Genomic DNA, 19533 nt, shown 5'->3' on the forward strand with positions numbered 1-19533 from the left:
GCGCGGCTCCCGCCCAGCTCGGTGAGGTGGGGGGTGGCCGGGCGCGGAGTGGGGGGGGGCGGAGGTGGCGGAGTCGCGAGTCGCAGCGGCGGCCGCGGCGGGCAGAGGAGATGCGGCCGCGGCGCGCCCCCGGTCCGGCCGCCGCGCAGCGCCTCCCCCGGAGCCGACGCCAGCGCGCGGGGGGCCGGGGCTGAGCCCCCTCCCCCAGCGCAGCGCCGTGGGCCCGGGGGCGGGGAGAGCGCGCGCCCCCAGCCCCCCACCTCCCCACCCGGGGATGCCTGGCTGAGTCGGCCGGGCCGGGACAGGTGCGCGCACGGACCCCCCCCCCCGCCACCCGCGCCCTGCCGCCCTCGCGCTCCCTCCCGCGCACTCGCGGCGGCCGCGGCTCCGAGGTAAGCGCCCCGGGGCGTCTGCGAGAGGGGGCTGGGGAGGAGCTATCCTGGGGGTGTCCGTCGGCACGCAGCTGGGGGGCTGAATTGTTGGCAGGGGTGGCCGGGTCAGGCGCTGTAATGAGGGGTCTGGGGGCCCCGCCACTGGGAAGGGAATGGATTTGGGCCGGAGAGGGGGTTTGTGGAGCGCTGTAACCGAAGGATCTGTCAGCAACGCAGCTGAGGAGGGGGCTAGGTTTTAGGGGAGTCGCAGTATGGAGCGGTATAATGGGGGTCCAGGAACAGCGCTTTGAAGGAGCTGGATTGGGGCCTGGGGCGCTGAATGAGACTCCATAATGGGGGTGTCTAATGGCACTGCAGCTGGGGGGGGGTTGGATTGTTGACTGGGGGCCTGTATGTGGAGCTATAATGGGGGTTCAGTCGGCACCGCAGCGGGTGGAGATTTTGTCCGGGGCGGGGGGGGGGGCTGTAGGAGGCACAATAATGGGAGCTCGCCGCTGGGGAGCTGGATTTGGGCCCAGGTAGGGGGTTCAGGACAGGCAGGGGGCCTGCTAGCCCAGGGTGGGGGCGGTGTTGGGGGGCGGGGCCCTGAGAGCTAAGTCGAGGGCGACCAGGGGCTGGTGAGGGGGTCCCGGCGCAGTGAGGCCCCTCCGCCCCACTCCGAGGTCCAGCCGCCGCACCTTGGGCGCCCCTGAACCCTCTCCAGCCTCACGCCCGGCCCAGAACAGTCCAGGGCCCGGGCCGCGGGGGAGGGGCCGCAGTGGGGGGGAGACAGTCAGCCGGTCCGTCTGCCCTCGCTGCAGTGGGGGCCCAGGGACTCGGGGGGGCCCCCCAAGAGCTGACAAAGGGACAAAGAAAGCATCTCTTTCCAAGCGCGCCGGGAGGGGTGGGGGGGTGCCAAGTGTGGCCCCCCTCCTGCGGGAGCTGATTGGTCTCTGGGGCGGGGGTCACGTGCCCCCCTGTCCCACTCTCCGCCTCCTGGCACCCTTGGAGTTTGGGGTACCTCCTAGATGGGGCGCTGCCACTGTAGGGAACCTTCGCCCCCGCCTCAGCCCCTAACCGGGGCTATAGACACTGGAGCTGAGAGTATCTGCAAGAGTCTTGAGGCTGGGGGTGACTCCTAGACCTTCAGCCCCGATTTGGTTCTTTCCGACTGAGGTCTTTCACATCCTCCCTCTGAGGTTGTCATCTCTGACTCTCAGACTGGAGGGGAAGTGGGGCTTGGGGTTAGAGGAGGAGGCCCTCAAATTTGGGGAGGGGATCTCTTTGGTGGTTTAAGGAAGAAGAGGGAACTGATGACTGAAGCTTCAGAAGGGCCCCCTAATTTGCAAAATTGCATGGCTTCACGTTTTTCTGGGTTCCCTCGATTCTCAAGAGGCATAGTGCACTCTCCAAAATCTAAGTAGAGTCCCCATGGGCCAGCCCCTCTCCTACAGACACCAGCCAGCCCCTTTCTCACATCCTAGCAGATTTGGTTTCATTCAAGGATGAGATTTTAGTATATCTGGGCAGTTGCCGAAACTCCATTTAGACAGAGTACGGATTGTTGGGGGGATGCCTGGGAGTTGTGCATAGGGTCAGGATTCTCCTGAGAGGGAGTCCTGAGCTCTTGGGGAAGGTAGCTGGGGGTCCCTGTGGCCCATAGGAGACCCCTTGGATATCAGGTAGATGGCAGCCTGGCAGGAAGTCATTAAACTGTAGTTTGTCCACCCTGAACTGGCCCCTTCCCAAGAACATATGGGGGAAACTGAGGCCCAGGGAGGCAGCAGAATGGGCAGAGAGGGAAGCCAGGGCTCTCTGCTGCTGGGGCTGTTAGATAGGGTCAAGGAGGAAAGGAGCCCCCTCATCAGCTGAAACCCAGATGCTAGCCCAAAGGTTTCCTTGGAAACCCAACCCCACCACCACCCTGTGGACTTGGGCAGGGCAGAAATTAGACCTGGAGTTTCCAATGCCCCACCTGGCTCCAAAAAGAAAAAAACAGAAACGCAGCATTGAGAAGTCAGGGACTGAGAGGAGAGGTGCTGCTGTGTGGCCTCAGACAGATTCCTAGCCCTCTCTGGGCTTCAATCTCCCTAGAAGGTGCTCTTGGTTTTAGGACCTGAGTAAGGGGAGGTGAGGCAGCAGAGAGAGGTCCCAAGGAATACCCTGGATTTGTGACTCCCCCTCCCCCTCTCTAGTCCCCACGTGTCCTCTGCCCGGGCTGAGCACCCACAGGGTTCCTGTAGCCTCGTCTGCCTTGTGGTGAGACGGTATCTCCCAGCGGAGGTATTGAGTCACTTGGGAGGGAAGGGGCCATTTATCTCTGTCCGCTGGGTAAAGAAGGTGCTGGAGGTTTGGACTTTAGGAGGGTTTGGCATCTGCAGTGTGCTCAGGGCTTGAGATCTGAGTTGCTGGGGTTACCTGGGGCTGGACCAGGAAGATAGAAATGAAACTGTCCTTGCAAAGGTGACCCTGACGTCAGCTGGCAGGACAGGTAAGCTGGGTCCCTGCGGGCTGAAGGATGTGCTGGCTGATGACCATCTCCTAGGAAGGAAGGTGTCCCTAGCTGACCCTGAGGTGTGGCTCTGTCCTGTGTGCCCAGTCCTTTGCCAGGTGATGATGGAGACCCAGGGGAGATTCAGCCAGGGTCAGGACAGGTGAAAGCAGGGAAGGCTGCCTGGAGGAGGAGATGCTGGCCTTGGGCTTGAAGGACGAGAAGCTCTTTCCAGGAGGAGAGGGGCACAGGGACTCCAGGTGGAGGGAGCAGTGAGGATAGCCATGGAGGAGTGTTTGGGGGAGCCCTGAATGGCTGGACTATTTTAAGGGTGGGAGACAGTAAGCAATGAGGTCTGAGAGGTGGCAGGGGCCATGGATGCCGAGCTGAGGAGTGGGTCTTATCCCTAGGGCAGCAGGGAGTCATGAAAAATTTTAGAGCAGAGAAGGGAATGGGCAGTGTTTCAGAGCAGCCATGAGGAAAGGTAGCTACTAGGAGACAGATTCCTGGAAACCAAGTGAGCTGCTCAAAGGGGTGGAGAGCCACCCATCCTGGGAGGCAGGCAAGTGGGTTTGGGCAGCCATTTTTCCAGAATCGTGGACAAAGGTTTAAGATTCAGTGAATCTGAAACTCTCAGCCTTTAAAGGGGCTGCAGATTCCTAGACCGATTCATCCAAGCCCGGTGTGATTGGGGTTAACTGGATGGGGCCTCATTCAGGAGAAACAGGGACATGGAGGCTCAAGGCAGCTGGGGAGGGGGCTCCAGCCACCTGCCTCACATCCTGTGGTCAAATTATCTTGGAGCTGGCCTCCGGGTAGGGGGCCCAGGGGACAGACCCCCACGCTGGATACCCCCAGCAGCATGAATGGCGCAGGTTTGGTTTGCCAGAGACAGGGTTTGGTGTGTGGCCTGAGAGGTCTGGGCCTGAGCCACATAATTCTCTCTTATTATCACAGTCATTCATCACCTGCCCTTGAGGGATGTCCAGATGAAGTGGCAGGCATTAGAATGCACTAAGGAGGTGACTTGGAAGGCCAAGGACCCCTCTTTTCTCTCCTTGGGCAGGGTTACAGGCCTCCCCCCGACCAGCCATCCTTGCTGCCCCTTCACTGGCCCCAGAGTCCAAAGGTGGCCGCCCCAGGGCCTGCTGGGAGGAAAACCTAGTCTAGTAAGGACTACATTTCCCAGGATGCATCTCGTCCCAGGCTGAGCCTGACTTCCAAGAGCAGATCTAGGAGAGAACTTCCCAACTTCAGCATCCCAGAAAAGGTTGTGGGTCCGTGGGTTCTCAGGAGGGCCATGGGGAACACCTGGTCCAGAGCAGTTGGGAAGATCAATCACTGAACAAATGCTCCCAATGCCCCCCCCCACCATGTGATGCTGGAATTCCAGAGAGGGAGGTTTAACTCTAGTGCTTGGTCAGCCCTCAAGTGTCTTCCAGGATGGGGGAGGGGAAACAGAGGCAGACACTGGCCCTCTTTGCTATGTGGGATTAGAGTTGGGGCAAAACGGGGCTGGGGAAAGCTGGCTCTGCCCAGTGGATCAGGGAAGATGCAATTGAGGAAGGGGCATTGCAGCTAGGACCATGGTGGATGTGTAGGAGTTCACTGGGGAGTGGGGGAAAAGCCACGTATTTTCTGATAGTTTCAGAACCTTCTCCCTTCCTTGAAGGCCCAGTCACAATCCCATGGGGGCAATTAAGACAGCCCCTCTGAATTTTTGCCCTTGGAGGTTACCACAGTGGTTGGATCAGACTTACCTGGGTTTGAATATATCTCATCATGCTTCCTCTCTGAGCCTCGATTCCCTCTTCTGTGAAGCATGGATGCTATTCTTTCTCTCAGAGGGTTGAACGTTTAAGCAAGAGGATGCAGGCAAAATGTCAGGCCTGATCCTGTTCTTTTTTTTTTTTTTTTTTGTCTGTTGTCTTTTGTCTTTTTAGGGCTTCACCTGCAGCATATGGAGGTTCCCAGGCTAAGGATCTAATCGGACCTGTTGCCACTGGCCTTCACCAGAGCCACAGCAATGCCAGATCCGAGCCGCGTCTGCGACCTACACCACGGCTCACGGCAACACTGGATTCTTAACCCACTGAGCAGGACCAGGGATCGAACCCGCAACCTCATGGTTCCTAGTTGGATTCATTTCCGCTGCACCACAATGGGAACGCCTGATCCTGTTCTTTTCTTACTCTAGAAAAAGGAATATTTTTGAAAAGCATAAACTTGTGGCCCCTGGCCCTGATCTCACTGGGAGCTGTAGGGTCTTAGTTCTCATTTCATGAGTTGACATTTATTGAGTGCCTACTGCATGCCAGGTGCTGGGAAATCAGTAATGACCAAGGCAAACCAGGCTCTTCCCTTGTGAGAAAGTAAATCAAGTATAACAAATGCCCTGAGGATGACACTGGATGATGTCGCTGAGAAGGGTGGGGCTGTTTTAGCTGATGATGTCAGGGAGGATGTCTCTGAGGAGGTGGCATTTGAACTGAGACCTGGAAAAGGAGCTACTCATGCAGAGAACTGGAGGAAGAGAATTCCGGGCAGAGGGCACAGCCTGTGCAAAGGCCCCGGGGCAGGACCGGGCCTGGCGTGTTGGAGGAACAGGAAGGAGGCCCGTGTGTCTGGAGCAGAGTGAGTGAGGGGGAGAGAGGGAGGAGGGGAGGGCAGAGAGGGAATGGGGGCAGGTCATGCAGGGCCTTGTGGCTACAGGGAAGGACCTGGGCTTTTACTCTGAGGAAAGTGGGAGCCCTGGAGGGCTGTGGGCGGAAGATGGGTGGGACCTGGCTCAGGTATCCACAGGTACCTTCTAGCTGCTGCAGGGAACACAGATTGTGGGCAGCAATGGCCAGAGCTGGGGGATCAGGGTGGAGGGGACTGCTCTGGTCCAGGTGAGCAATGATGGGGACCGGCCAGGCTGAGGCAGTAGAGGGGGAAAGAAGTGGGCAGATCAGGGTAGACCTTGCTGTTTTTTTTCTTTGGCCATGTCATGTAGCAGCTTGATGTGGGTTCTCAGTTCTCACATTGATTGAACCCGGGCTGCAGCAGTGAAAACACTGAATCCTAACTGCTAGACCACCAGGGAACTCCCCTGCTTTCTTTCTTTTTTTTTTTTTAAACTGGAGTATATTGATTTACAGTGTTGTGTTAGTTTCTGGTGTATAGCAAAATGATTCAGTTATCCATATATATGCCTCCTTTTTCATATTATTTTCCATTATGGTTTATTATAGGATATTGAACATAGTTCCCTGTGCTTCACAGTAGGACCTTGTTATCTATTTTATGGATAGTAGTTTGTATCTGCTCATCCCAAACTCATAATTTATCAATCAGGGTAGATTTTGAACTTGTTAGATGTGCAGAGGGACTGAGAGCCCCTTTCTCTGGAGGCAGGTGGCGCTTCGCTTAAGAGTGTGGTGTCTGGACCATAACACCTAGGTTCAAATCCCAGTTTGGCCATGTCCTAGCTGTGCAATCTTGGTCATATTAACTTGCCCACTCTAGGCCTAAATTTTCTCAACCTATAAAATGGCGAGGAAACCTTTTCCCCCTACCCCAACAGTACTTTCTGCAGTAGGTGCTCCATAAATGTTTGCTATTATCCCCTTTTGTGGGTTTTTGTTTGTTTGTTTGTTTGTTTTGAGAGGCTACTCCCATGGCATGTGGAAATTCCTGAACCAGGAATCAAACCCATGCCACAGCCTTGACCCTAACCACGTTAGTGACAATGCCAGATCCTTAACCCACTGAGCCACCAGGGAACTTCCCAGCTATTACTGCCTTTGAATGTCTAAGCCCCAGGCTCTGAGAAGACATGAGGCACAGATTGGGGTGGCAAATTCCCTGAGTTCACTCAGCAAAACAGGGGCTGCTGCCCCTCACTGTTCTCCACTGATGCACAGTTCTCACGCCCCATCCCCCAGAACCCACGTCACTCTGCCAGCATCTCTGCCATTCCTCAGCCCTGACTCACCAGGACTTGTGGTCCACTGTGACCCCAGGGCCATCCCCTAGGACCTATTTCCCGCCTTTGTCTTCCTCAAGATCGATCGCCAGGTATTCTGTGCCAGCAGCACTTGGCATGGCCCACCTGCCTCTTGCCCAGCATCTCCCAGCGTTGCCCCCTTCCAGACCTGCCTTTCTGGTCTCATCCCACCTGAGAATCCCCATGGCCCCCTGGACAGGGCCTCTAGGGAGGGGCAGTGATGAGGAATTTGGGGTGGGAGAATCAGCCTGGGGGAGAGGATGGCTCCCAGAACGTCAAGTGAGGGGGGCCAGGCTCACCATCTTCTGCTTCCAGGTCAAGGACCCCAAGGGCAGGGACCAGATCTGTCTCTCCTCCCTATAGTGGAGCCCCATCACCCCTCTTTGCCCCCCAAACTGGGCCCTAAGAGCAAGAAGGACTCTTCTGTATTTTTTGCAAATTGGGGGCAAGACCAGGGTCTGTTTGTCCCCAGGCTTGTTCCGAGCCCCCATCTTGGGAATCTGTGGGTTCCTGACCCCCAAGCCCCAGCCTGGATTTCCTAGGGGTCCCCAGCTCCTTCCAGTGGTCCCCTCCCAGGCCCCCTAATTATCCACTGGGTATAAATGACACTTTAATTTCCTTGGAATGGTCGCCGCATCATGGAGAAAGCAGCCCCCCCTCCCCCATTCCTAATTGCAAGTTGCTGCTTCTGATTTGCCTCCTGGCAGCCCAATTTCCAAACAGTGATTAAAATTAATTACCCGGGAGGGCACCCCCCCATCTGGGCTTGGAGCCCTAGGGACCTGTCCTGTCCCCCAGTTGAGGTCCTGCCTCTGCCACCTGGTCCCCTTCCTGGCTCCCTGAGTGGCCTGGGACTGGAGCAGCCTCTCTCTGGGGCTCTGCTTGTGTATCTGCAAAATGCGCATTTAGGCAGTTCAGCTTTGCTGACAGATGGTACATCTTGGGCGCCCAGTGAATGTCAGCAAGAGGCAGTATAGCCACATGGCCTGGGTTCGAATCCCGACTGCACCATTCTGTGCTGTGTGACCTTGGCCAAGTGTCTTAACCTCTCTGAGCCTCAGTTTTTCCCTATGCCAAATGAGGATAATAGTGCTGGTCTCCGCTCCATAGGTGTGGGCAGGAAACAAGATCAGACATGTAAAGGGCTTGGCCCAGCACCTGGCACACAGTAGGGACTTCATGAGAACCTAAATCCCGTCTCTGTTGGGCTGCTGTGGAGTATACCTGGGAGACAGCTCGTGTACTTTGAGTACCATCCTCTTTAAATGAGACGCTCAGCATTTATTGGGTGCTTACTGCATGCCCAGCTCTGGGCCAAGCCCTTGACACACATGATCCTGGTCAAGGCTGAGTCCCTGGCCATGTTGGCACACGGTAGGTGCTCAGGAATCCTGGAACAAACACCCATGTAGCTCTTTCCTAAGTAAGGACCATTTGTAGGATGTTCATTCAGCTGGTATTTCTTGAGCACCTACTCTGTGCCAGACCCCCTGCCCCCAGGGAGCCGGCATTCCATCCCCAATTTACAGAGGCAGAAGCAAACCCAGAGAGGGCAAGGGTGTAATCCTCGGCTGCACAGCAGAAAATGCAATTTACTAAGCACCTGCTTTGTGTGTAGCTCATTTGCCCACGATGATAACCCACTGGGAATGGTTGTCATGCTCGGCGCACCAGTGCGGAAAGGGGTCTCCAGGAAGCAAGAATGCTGGGAGGAAGGTGAGGCCTGACGTGGGAGCACTGGCTGGCCCCCCAGGCTAGGGAGGGATGGGCTCACCAGCACGGAGGGAGCATTGAGAGTGAGGGGCCTCTCTCGTCGGCGCCCCCATGGCCCAGGACCCAAGGGACTCCCTCTGGCCACTCTGCCAAGTTCCTAGACAGCCCCAGAGCCTGGCTGGGCTGCACCAGGGGCAACCAAGGCAGCTGGAGGAGGCAGCTGTAAGCAGAGCCGGTAACTAGACCTGGATGGCACAGGGGCCCGGCTGCCCAACAGGGTTACTCGATCCCCCCAGGGACGCTGGGCCCCGGAGCTGGAATCCTGGGGCGGCTGGGCCGACAGGAGCTCCTTCTATGGAACCAGAGACGGGCATCCCGCCCCCATCCTTGCCATGGCAGATGGAGAAACAAGAGCTCCAGGCCCGGCCCAGGGTCACCAAGTCACCTGCTATGGTATAGAGAGGCCCAGAGAGGGCGAGCTGCTGGCCCACAGTCACCCAGCAAGGTCACTTCCCATAGAGCAAACACATGTACCAGACTTTGTCCTAGTGCCTTATGTTATGGTCTTATCTGGAAAAGGGAGAAGTCCCAGGGGTCCTCATAATCTTATGATATGGCAGGTCCCCTCCTGCCAGCATCTTCTTACTGTTCCTCTCATGGTTCCAGCCTCCAAGTCTTTACCTTTTCAGTTTCCTCCACTTGGAGCACCCTTCCCCACCTCTTCCCCACAGCTTCCTCCTCCACCTTCAGGTCTCAGTTCTTTTTTTTTTTTTTTTTTTTTGGTCTTTTTAGGGCTGAACCTGCAGCATATGGAGGTTCCCAAGCTAGGGGGTCAAATTGGAGCTGCTGCTGCCGGCCTACACCACAGCCGCAGCAACTCAGGATCCAAGTCGTGTCGGCAACGCCAGATCGCCAACCCAGTGAACAAGGCCAAGAATCGAACCTGCGTCCTCCTGGATACTAGTCAGGTTTGTTAACCACTGAGCCACAACAGGAACTCCCAGGCCTCAGTTCTAATGTCCCTCCTCCAGGAGGTCCTCCTGAGCACTGGCTAAAGCAGCCCCGTTGCCATCACTTTCCCATCATCCTCTGCATTTTCATCTTTTAAGCTTTGCCATCATTGTCAGAGACAGGCTCTGTTTTTCGCTAAGCTTTTCTTTTTTTAATTTAACTCTTATTGGAGTATAGTTGATATACAATGTTGCCTAAGTTCTGGTTTTTTGGTAACGTGTGTACCCTCATCCCACTGGACTGGGAGTCCCCAAAGATTAGGGTTTTGCAGTTTTGGCCACTGCTATGTCCTGATGTGGGGAACAGCGTCTGGCACTCAATAATTGCTCATCCAGTGAGTGAATGAATAGCTTCCAATTTGGGATAGAAGGAGCCAGAGCTGGCCAAAGATGCTTCCAAGTTAGTGAGGAAGGGTGAAGCCAAGGTAGGAGTGGTGGCAGGGAAAGCCCCGAGAAACTCAGCTCCCCCAGGAAAGCAGTCAGGGAAGGCTTCCTGGAGGAAGAGGCATTCACAGGTAGACTTGATGGGCGAGCAGAAGTTGACTCGGGTTTCAAGGAGAAGAAGCGAGGTTACGATGTCTGGGTGATTGAGAGGGCCTTCTGAGGGAAGTTTGTGGCTTAAGAAGTCTGAAAAGGTCCCCCTGGCAGAAGGGACAGCCTAAGCAAAGGCCTGGCCATGGGACTTGTGAATTTGGAGCCTGCTTGCCAGGAGGTGAGGGCAAGTGGAAGGTAAAAGTCATTCCCAGGGTGAGAGGTGTCCTTAAAAAAATCAAGTTATATGGAGTTCCCGTCGTGGCTCAGCAGAAACGAATCTGACTAGGAACCATGAGGCTGCAGGTTTGATCCCTGGCCTTGCTCAGTGGGTTAAGGATCCGGCATTGCCATGAGCTATGGTGTAGGTCGCAGACACAGTTCAGATCTAGCATACTGTGGCTGTGGCTGTGGCCAGCAGCAACAGCTCCCATTCGACGCCTAACCTGGGAACCTCCATATGCTGAGGATGCGGCCTTAAAAGGACAAAAGACAAAAAAAAAAAAAAAAATCAAGTTTATGAAACTGGCTCTTTTCCCTGTGGGCACTCTGGAGCCACAGCAGGGCTTTGAACAGGGGAGTGGCAGGGTCTGAGCTGAGCTTGTGATATACAGTAAAGGTGTTGCTTGTTAGTGGGGGTGGAGGATTAGAGAGGAGGGTGGGCATTGCCCTTCAAGCCCAAATTCTCAAAAGTCCAGGTTAGGAATGCCCAGGCCAAAGGGACCAAAATGCTAGCCCCCAGATCTTTCACTTCTGGCAGTCTCTGGAAACAAGAAGGATTTATGGCAGATTGACAGTAGAACTTCCTGGAGTTCCCATTGTGGCTCAGTGGGTTAACACAGCTAGTCGGGGTTCCCATTGTGGCACAGTGGAAACAGTCTGACTAGTATCCATGAGGATTCAAGTTCAATATCTGGCCTTGCTCAGTGGGTCAGGGATCCTGCATTGACATGAGCTGTGGTGTAGGTTGCAGACATGGCTCAGACCCTGAGTTGCTGTGGCTGTGGTGTAGGCTGGCAGCTGTAGCTCCGATTTGACCCCCCCAATTCAACCCCATATGGGAATGCCCATATGCTGCAGGTGTGGCCCTAAAAAAAGGAAAAAAAAAAAAAAAAAAAGGACCCAACTAGTATCCATGAGGATGCATTTCACTCCCTGGCCTCACTTAGTGGGTTAAGGATATGGTGTTGATGCAAGCTGTGGCGTAGATTGCAGTTTCAGCCTGGATCTGGCATTGCTGTGGCTGTGGCATAGGCCAGCAGCTGCAGCTTTGATTGGACCCTTAGCCTGGGAACCTCCATATACTGCAGATGAGAATCCTAAAAAGAAAAAAGATAGACGAAGGAAGGGAGGAAGAAAGAAAGAAAAGAAATAAAGAAGTTGTTAAGGCAGAGAGGAACTTTCATAGGAACTTTTTATTTTATTTATTTATTTATTTATTTATTTATTTATTTTGTCTTTTTTTGCTATTTCTTTGGGCCGCTCCCACGGCATATGGAGGTTCCCAGGCTAGGGGTCGAATCGGAGCTGCAGCCGCCGGCCTACACCAGAGCCACAGCAACACGGGATCCGAGCCACATCTGCAACTTACACCACAGCTCCCGGCAATGCCGGATCGTTAACCCACTGAGCAAGGGCAGGGACCGAACCCGCAACCTCATGGTTCCTAGTTGGATGCATTAACCACTGCGCCACGACGGGAACTCCCACTTTTTATTTTTTTTAATTTTTATTTATTTATTTTTTGTCTTTTTAGGTCTGCACCTGTAGCATATGGAAGTTCCCAGGCTAGGGATCCAGTCGGAGCTCCAGCTGCCAGCCTACACCACAGCCACAGCTATGCGGGTCCAAGCCATGTCTGGGACCCACACCACAGCTCACAGCAACGCCAGATCCTTAACCCACTGAGCAAGGCCAGGGATCGAACCCAAGTCCTCATGGATTCTAGTTGGGCTCATTAACCCCTGAGCCAGGATGGGAACTCCGAGGAAATTTTTTGTAACTGCTCCCTTGGCATATGTAAGATCCTCCCTACTTGCATGCTTATTTCTGGGGAGCCTGTGGCTAGACTCTTCAGCACAAAATTGGAACATGAAATGGAATTGGATATTTTTTGCATAATAGCAACATCATGGTAATAATATAACTGATGCCTCCTATGGGCTTACTATGTGCTAGTCCTGTGCTCGCCCAGCCCTTCCTCTACAGCTGAGTTGTCCAAAATAGTGGCCACTGGCCTGGTGTGGCTGTGGAATCACATGTGGCCAGTCCCAGTCGAGATGCACCATAAGTGTAAAGCACAGATTGTAAAGATTTAGGAAGAGAATCAGGGAACTCCCTGGTGGCCTAGTACTTAGGACTTTGCTTTCACTGCTGCGGCCCAGGTTCAATCCCTATTATGGGAACTGAGATCCCACATTGAGCCACTCCATGCTGCAGCCAAAAAAAAAAAAAAAAAAGTACGAGAAGCAGAATGTGGAATGTCTTGTTAACCATTTGTATGTTGGAGTGCCCTTCATAGCTCAGTGGTCAACAAACCCGACTAGTATCCATGAGGATGCAGGTTCGATCCCTGGCCTAGGATTCTGCGTTGCTGTGAGCTGTGGTGTAGGTTGCAAACACGGCTTGATCTGGTGTGGTGTAGGCCAGCAGCTACAGTTCTGATTCACCCCCTAGCAGGGGAACTTCCACATGCTGAGGGCATGTCCCTAAAAAGACAGAAAAAAAAAATCATTCATGTGTTGATTACAGGTGGAAATAGCAATCTTTTGGATCTATTGGGTTAAACGAAACATATCATTAAAATGAATTTCAGGGAGTTCCTGTCGTGGCGCAGTGGTTAACGAATCCGACTAGGAACCATGAGGTTGCGGGTTCGATCCCTGCCCTTGCTCAGTGGGTTAATGATCCGGCATTGCCGTGAGCTGTGGTGTAAGTTGCAGATGTGGCTCGGATCCCGCGTTGCTGTGGCTGTGGTGTAGGCCATCGGCTACAGCTCCGATTCGACCCCTAGCCTGGGAACCTCCATATGCCGCGGAAGCGGCCCAAGAAATGGCAAAAAGACAAAATAAATAAATAAATAAATAAATAAATAAAATAAAATAAAATAAAATAAAATGAATTTCAGGAGTTCCCGTCGTGGCGCAGTGGTTAACGAGTCCTATTAGGAACCATGAGGTTGCAGGTTCGATCCCTGGCCTAGCTCAGTGGGTTAAGAATCCGGTGTTGCCGTGAGCTGTGGTGTAGGTCATAGACGTGGCTCAGATCCCGCGTTGCTGTGGCTCTGGTGTAGGCCAGTGGCTACAGCTCCGATTAGACCCCTAGCCTGGGAACCTCCATATGCCACAGGAAGCGGCCCTAGAAAAGGCAAAAAAGACCAAAAAAATAAATAAAATAAAATAAAATAAAATGAATTTCAGGGAGTTCCCATCGTGGCTCAGCGGCAACAAACCTGACGAGTATCCATGAGGACAAGTGTTCGATTCCTGGTCTTGCTCAGTGGGTCAAGAATCCAGTGTTGCTGTGAGCTGTGGTGTAGGTCACAGACAAGGCCAGGATCCCGCATTGCTGTGGCTCTGGCATAGGCTGGCAGCTGCAGCTCCAGCTGGACCCCTAGCCTGGGAACTTCTATATGCCGTGAATGCGACCCTAGAACAACAACAACAATAATAACAACAACAAAGGAAATTTCACCTTTTGAATGTGGCCACCAGGAAATTTAAAACCACATATGTGTGTGGGTGGTTGTCTGTTGGATGGTTCTGGACTAGATTATGTCCTTGCATCTTCATAGCAGTGTTTTAAGGTTGGGCTTATATAGTTGCCAACAGTTTATAGATGGGAAAACTGGGGCCGAGACAGAGGAAGTGATTGTTGGAGGTCTGGAGGCTGGTAAGAGGCAGAGCTTGAATTTGAACCTGGGTTACAAGATACTAGAAATTGGAGTTGACTGGTGATCTAGTGGTTAAGCATCTGGCGTTGTCACTGCTGTGACTCAGGTCACTCACTGCTGTGGCGAGGGTTCAATCCCTGGCCCAGGAACTTGCATATGCCACAGATGCAGCCACATACAGAAAAAGATTCCAGAGACTGAGCTGTCACCTCAGGGCTCTTCAGTGTTGTCTGTCCAGCCCTCATTCTGGGCCTCAGTTTCCCGTTGTCACCAGAGGGATTGGGCTGACCAGGGCTAGAGGGATTGTAGACATGGGCTTGGCCAGCTGGTGCCTGCAGCTAATTGAGGTCCTTGGAAACTGTTTCATAGCCAGAGAGCCATCCATGGGGGGCTGTTGGCAGCAGCTTCATGAGGGGTTGTGTACAGGCTCTGACACCTATAGGCATGTGCACACATGTGCAGCCAGCCCTCCCCTGCTGGGGCACACACGTGCACTGCACTTGCATCTATGGATAGGTGTGAACACAGGTGCCAGGGCCTGCGGAGGTTGGTGAGGGGACCCGGTGGCCTGTGGCCACATGTGCGTGTTGTGAGGGTGATGATGAGCAAGGGTGAACCAGGAAAGAGGTCTAGTCTGGGTTAAACTCCTAATGCTGACACTTAGTTCATTCCCTTACATCAGGCCATTATTTTATTACTATTATTATTATCATTATCATTATTTTTAGGGCCGCACCTGAGGCATACGGAGGTTCCCAGGCTAGGGGTCAAATCGGAGCTGCAGCTGCCGGCCACAGTCACAGCCACAGCAACGCAGGATCCAAGCCGCATCTGCAACCTACACCACAGCTCACAGCAACATCGGATCCTTAACGCACTGAGCGAGGCCAGAGACAGAACCCCCATCCTCATGGATGCTAGTCGGGTTCGTTAACTGCTGAGCCATGACAGGAACTCCTACAGACAGCCATTATTGAACACCAGTGGTGTACCAGAGGTTGTGGGGACCTGTCACTGGCCAAGACACACCAGGCCTGCCCTCACAGGGCTCACCATCCAGGATGGCAGATGGGCTCTGAACAGTCTGTTACGTGGGTGGTTATTTTATTTGGTGAGATCCGTGCATAAGCTGAGCTTCTCAGGATTCTTCTGCCTAAAATGCAGGTCTGGGGTGGGCACAGGACTCAGCATTTCTTTTCTTTTTTTTTCCTTTTTTGACCACCCTGCGGCATATGGAGTTCCCAGGCAAGGGATTAGACCTGAGCTGCAGTTTTGACCTATGCCACAGCTGCAGCAACACCAGATCTTTTAACCCACTATGCCAGGCCAGGGGTCGAACCTGCGTCCTGTTACTGCAGAGATGCCGCCTATCCCGTTGTGCCAGAGTGGGAACTCCAAGGACTCAGCATTTCTAATTTCTCTCAAGTGGAAGCTGCTGCAGCTGCTTGTCAAAGGACCATATTCAGAGTAAGAGGGTCTAGAGGAAGCTTTGAGAGTGTGTCATTGGACACTGGGTGGTGAGGGGGCCAGAGGCAGGTTCATGGGGAGGGGAGTGGTTGCTGGAGTCCAGGGGGTGGGGATGGAGACCTGAAATAAGGAGGGAGCTATGGGTGTCTGAGAGAAGAGGCTTTCACTGATGAGGAACAGCCTGTGCAAAGGCCCTGGGTCAGGACTGGACCTGGTGGGTTGGAGGAACAGCAAGGAGGCCAGTGTGGCTGGAGCAGAGTGAGCGAGGGGGGAGAGAAGGAGGAGGTGAGGGCAGGGAGGGAATGAGGCAGGTCAGCCCTGTAGAACCTTGTGCGCTTTACCGGCAGAGAGGTGGGAGCCCTGGAGGGCTGTGGGCGGAAGCGGAGCAGGGGCTGATTCAGGTGCTCACACACGCCCTCTGGTGGCTACTTCAGGAAGAACAGACTGGAAATTAAAGATGGGAGCTGAGGACTGAGCAGACAGAGGGAACTGTGGGGTCCAGGCAGGAGATACCGGGGGCTGATCAGGAAATGGACTGGTGAGGGGTGGGAATTCTGGAGGAATTTAGCAGACCCTGCTGCATTGTATGAGAGGGTGATAGAATGTGGAGGGTGCTGGCAGGAGTTGGGGATGACCCCCAGGTGTGCCCTGAGCCATCAGTGGAGACAGGGAGTCCGTCAGTCAGCAGATCAATTTGATCTATGTGTTCAGCACCATGCCAAGGAAAATCCCAACAGGTTTCATGCTTTATATTGTTTGTTTTGGAACTTACCAGCTGATCCTAAAATTCATGCTGAAGGGCTGGGGGCCAAGAGTGGCCCAGACACCCTGGTCTGAAGAAGTGCCAGGTGGGAAAAAGGTTCCAGAAGGAAATGTGACCCTCTGACGAAGTTACAGTCACTAAGGCCACATGGTAGCTGGGAAGGTGGATGTGAGGCTGAAGCAGGGTGTCCTGGAGGGAATTTCCATCTGTGCCTCGGTTTCTTCATCTGTGCAGTGGGACTGTGCCAAGACTTGGAGTGACAGCTGGGGGTCAGGCAGAGAGGCTGTGCCATCCTGGGGGTGACGACCCTCCTGGATAGGAGCTGGATCTGTATCCCTATAGCCATCCCTCCCACTCCCATGGGCGTAAATACATGTCCCCAGGGCTGCAGACAGGAGGCACATGGGTGCATGGATGCCCAGCACACGCCAGCCACGCGGCTTAACCCACCCCCACCCTCCACCCCCGCTCCGGGCCGGCTCCCGGTGGCCAGGTGCCGGGGCAGGTGGTGGGGCCGCTTCCGGGCAGGCGGGCGCCGGGCGGCTGCTGGCAAAGGCGCCTCGAGTTTCATGGAGAGAAGCAGATGGTCTTAGGGGGAGTGGGGGAGGTGTTGAGGCCTCCAATAACCCCAGGTCACAGGGGTAAACTGAGGCCAGGTGCAGTGGGTTGGCCCTGAAGCAGCCTAGACTCCCCAGGAAAAGCCTGTGGGGTTCAGTTCTGCCCGATCATCAAAATAAAAAATGTTGGGAGTTCTGGCTGTGGTGCGGTGGGTTAGGGATCCAGTGTTGTCTGCAGCAGCGGCATGGGTTCAATCCCCAGCCCAGTGTAGTGGGTTGAGAATCTGTAGCGTTGCTACAGCTGTGACATAGGTCACGGCTTTGCCTCAGGTTTGATCTCTGGTCCAAGAACTCCATATGCCCCAGGTGCAGCCATAAAAAAAATAATAATAGCGAATGTTGATTGAGCGGGTTTCACTCTTGGTGCCACCATTTCCATTTGGGCAAATGACTTCTTTCTGTGTCTCAGTTTCCCCATCTATATAAAGGGTATATTCATAGCACCCACCTCTCAGGTGTGTTGAGTGGATTTAATGAGTTAAGCTCTTACAACAGAACCTGGCACATGGCACATACTTGGTGTTTGCTACTTTTATTATTCATTGAGCTTCTCCTATATGCCAGGCCTTGTGCTGGGTGGTGGGGACACACTGGTGATCAAGACAGACTGAGCCCTGCCCTCTCGGGGGTCTCAGAGTCCAGTGGGGAAGATGAACAGAGAATCAGGCGTTTAGAAGACAGGGTAAGCGGGCACTCGTGGGGGTTGCTCCAGGAGTCTGGAGGAAGTCAGTTTGGGCTGATCTGGGAGGTCTTCCTGGAGGAGGTGTCTGAGAGGTTTCTGGGAATAACTGTGCAGATTACTGGGAGCAGGAGGAAGGGCTTCCGGGCAGAGGGAACAGCATGTGCAGATGCCAGGGTTGGAAGTGAAAGGGAGGGGGCTTCATTTCAAGGGCACTGGGGGGCCTAGGAGCCTTTAGAGCAGTTCTCATGGGGGTGGTTGTCCCCCCCAAGGGCATACTGAGTGGAGTCCGAGGACATTTGGTTGTCACGACTGGTAGGGATCCTGGCATGGAGTGAGTGGGGCCAGGGAGGCTGCTCCACACCCCACCATGCCCAGGATGGCCCCACCCCAGGGAATGATCTGGCCTCAAATGTCAACAGTGTTGAAGGGGAGAGACCCTGGTTTAGAGCAGGAGAGAAACAGATGAGATCTGGGTTCTGGAAAGACTGCTTTGCTACCTTGAGGAGGATACAAGGGGGCAGGACTGGAGGCGGGGGACCAGATAGGAGATGAAAGCTGGGCTGTGGGGCTTTCGGGGTGGCAGGGAGGGGTCTGGGAGGTCAGCATCCTGGTCTTTGGTGCAGGGACGATGGTGCCATCTGTAAGTTGGGGATCTGATAAGAGAAGCAAATTCAAGGCAAGAAAAGCGCAGTTTGGGTTTCAGGGGCCCCAGGGTGCTTCTGTGGGGCTGGGGCAGCTGTGGGCAGAGAGAGAACATGAATATCCTTCTACCTCCGAGGTGCCAAAACCAGGAGAAAAAAAGGAGCTGTGAGTTCCCATCGTGGCTCAGCGGTAACAAAATAATGAACCCACTAGTATCCATGGGGACGTTGGTTCGATCCCTGGCCTCCCTCAGTGGGTTAAGGATCCGGCATTGCTGTGAGCTGCTCGGATCCCGTGTTGCTGTGGCTCTGGCGTAGGCCAGCAGCTACAGCTCCAACTAGACCCCTAGCCTGGGAACCTCCATATGCCACGGCTGCAGCCCTAAAAAGTAAAAAATAAATTAAAAAATAAAAAATGGAAAAAGAAGCTGTGAGGTCCCATCCTGACCTGGGGCCTCAGTCTGCTCATCTGTGAACTGGGTGTTAAGTTCCTCCTGGCCTCGCTGGCTGGAGGGATGAGGGAGTGGGTCATTATTCCTCTTGTTATTCCTGTTCGTATGCTCAACCTGTAGCAGCAATAACTAAGAGCCGGAGAACCCTTGTTCAGTCCAGCTGCCACACCCTCTCTGGTGGGTCATGGCCCCTGAATTAGCCCCTCAGTTTCCTCATCTGCAAAGTGGGTTTCCAGAGCCATTGGAAACCACCCAGCCTGGCTTCTGGTACTTAATATACAACAGTAACAACAACAATGATAATTATTAGCATTTATTGAGCACCTACAGCTTGCCAGTCGCTGCTCCAACACCTACCATAGGCCTGTGAGGTTGATACTGTTCCCACGCACATTTCACAGATGAGGCAACTGAGGCCCAGAGAGGTGGTGTGACCTGTCTGGGGTCACACAGCATGTACATGGCAGAGCTGGGGTTAAACATAGAATCACCATATGATTCAGCAATTCAACTCCTATGTATACGCCCAAAAGAATTGAAAGCAGGGTCTCAAAGAAATGCTTGCACACCCATATTCATAGCCATTCACAATAACCAAAATGTGGAAGCAGCCCCAGTGTTCGTTGACAGGTGATGGATAAAAAATGTGGTCTATCCACACAGTGGAATATCACTTGGGCTTAAAAAGTAACGGAATTCAAAGAGTTTCTGCTGTGGTGCAATGGATTAAGAATCTGACTGCAGGAGTTCCCGTTGTGGTGCAATAGGATCTGTGGCATCTCTGTAGCACCAAGATACGGGTTTGATTCCTGTCCTGCCACTGTGGGTTAAAGGATCTGGTGTTGCCACAGCTTCAGCATAAGTTGCAACCATGGGTCAGATCTGATCTCTGGCCTGGGAACTCTGTAGGCTGAG

At 53.8% G+C, this 19533-nt stretch overlaps 1 protein-coding gene across 1 annotated transcript in view; it reads left to right on the plus strand.

Moving 5' to 3' along the window:
* Window positions 204-19533, plus strand: part of SEMA6B (semaphorin 6B) — a 34084-nt gene continuing 14754 nt past the window's right edge. The window contains exon 1 of the mRNA XM_021084052.1: window positions 204-392. The gene's annotated coding sequence lies outside the window, so the exon portion shown is untranslated. The remainder of the gene's footprint in view (window positions 393-19533) is intronic.

The sequence above is a fragment of the Sus scrofa genome, chromosome 2 (genome assembly GCF_000003025.6).
Source record: "Sus scrofa isolate TJ Tabasco breed Duroc chromosome 2, Sscrofa11.1, whole genome shotgun sequence".
Taxonomy (NCBI): domain Eukaryota; kingdom Metazoa; phylum Chordata; class Mammalia; order Artiodactyla; family Suidae; genus Sus; species Sus scrofa.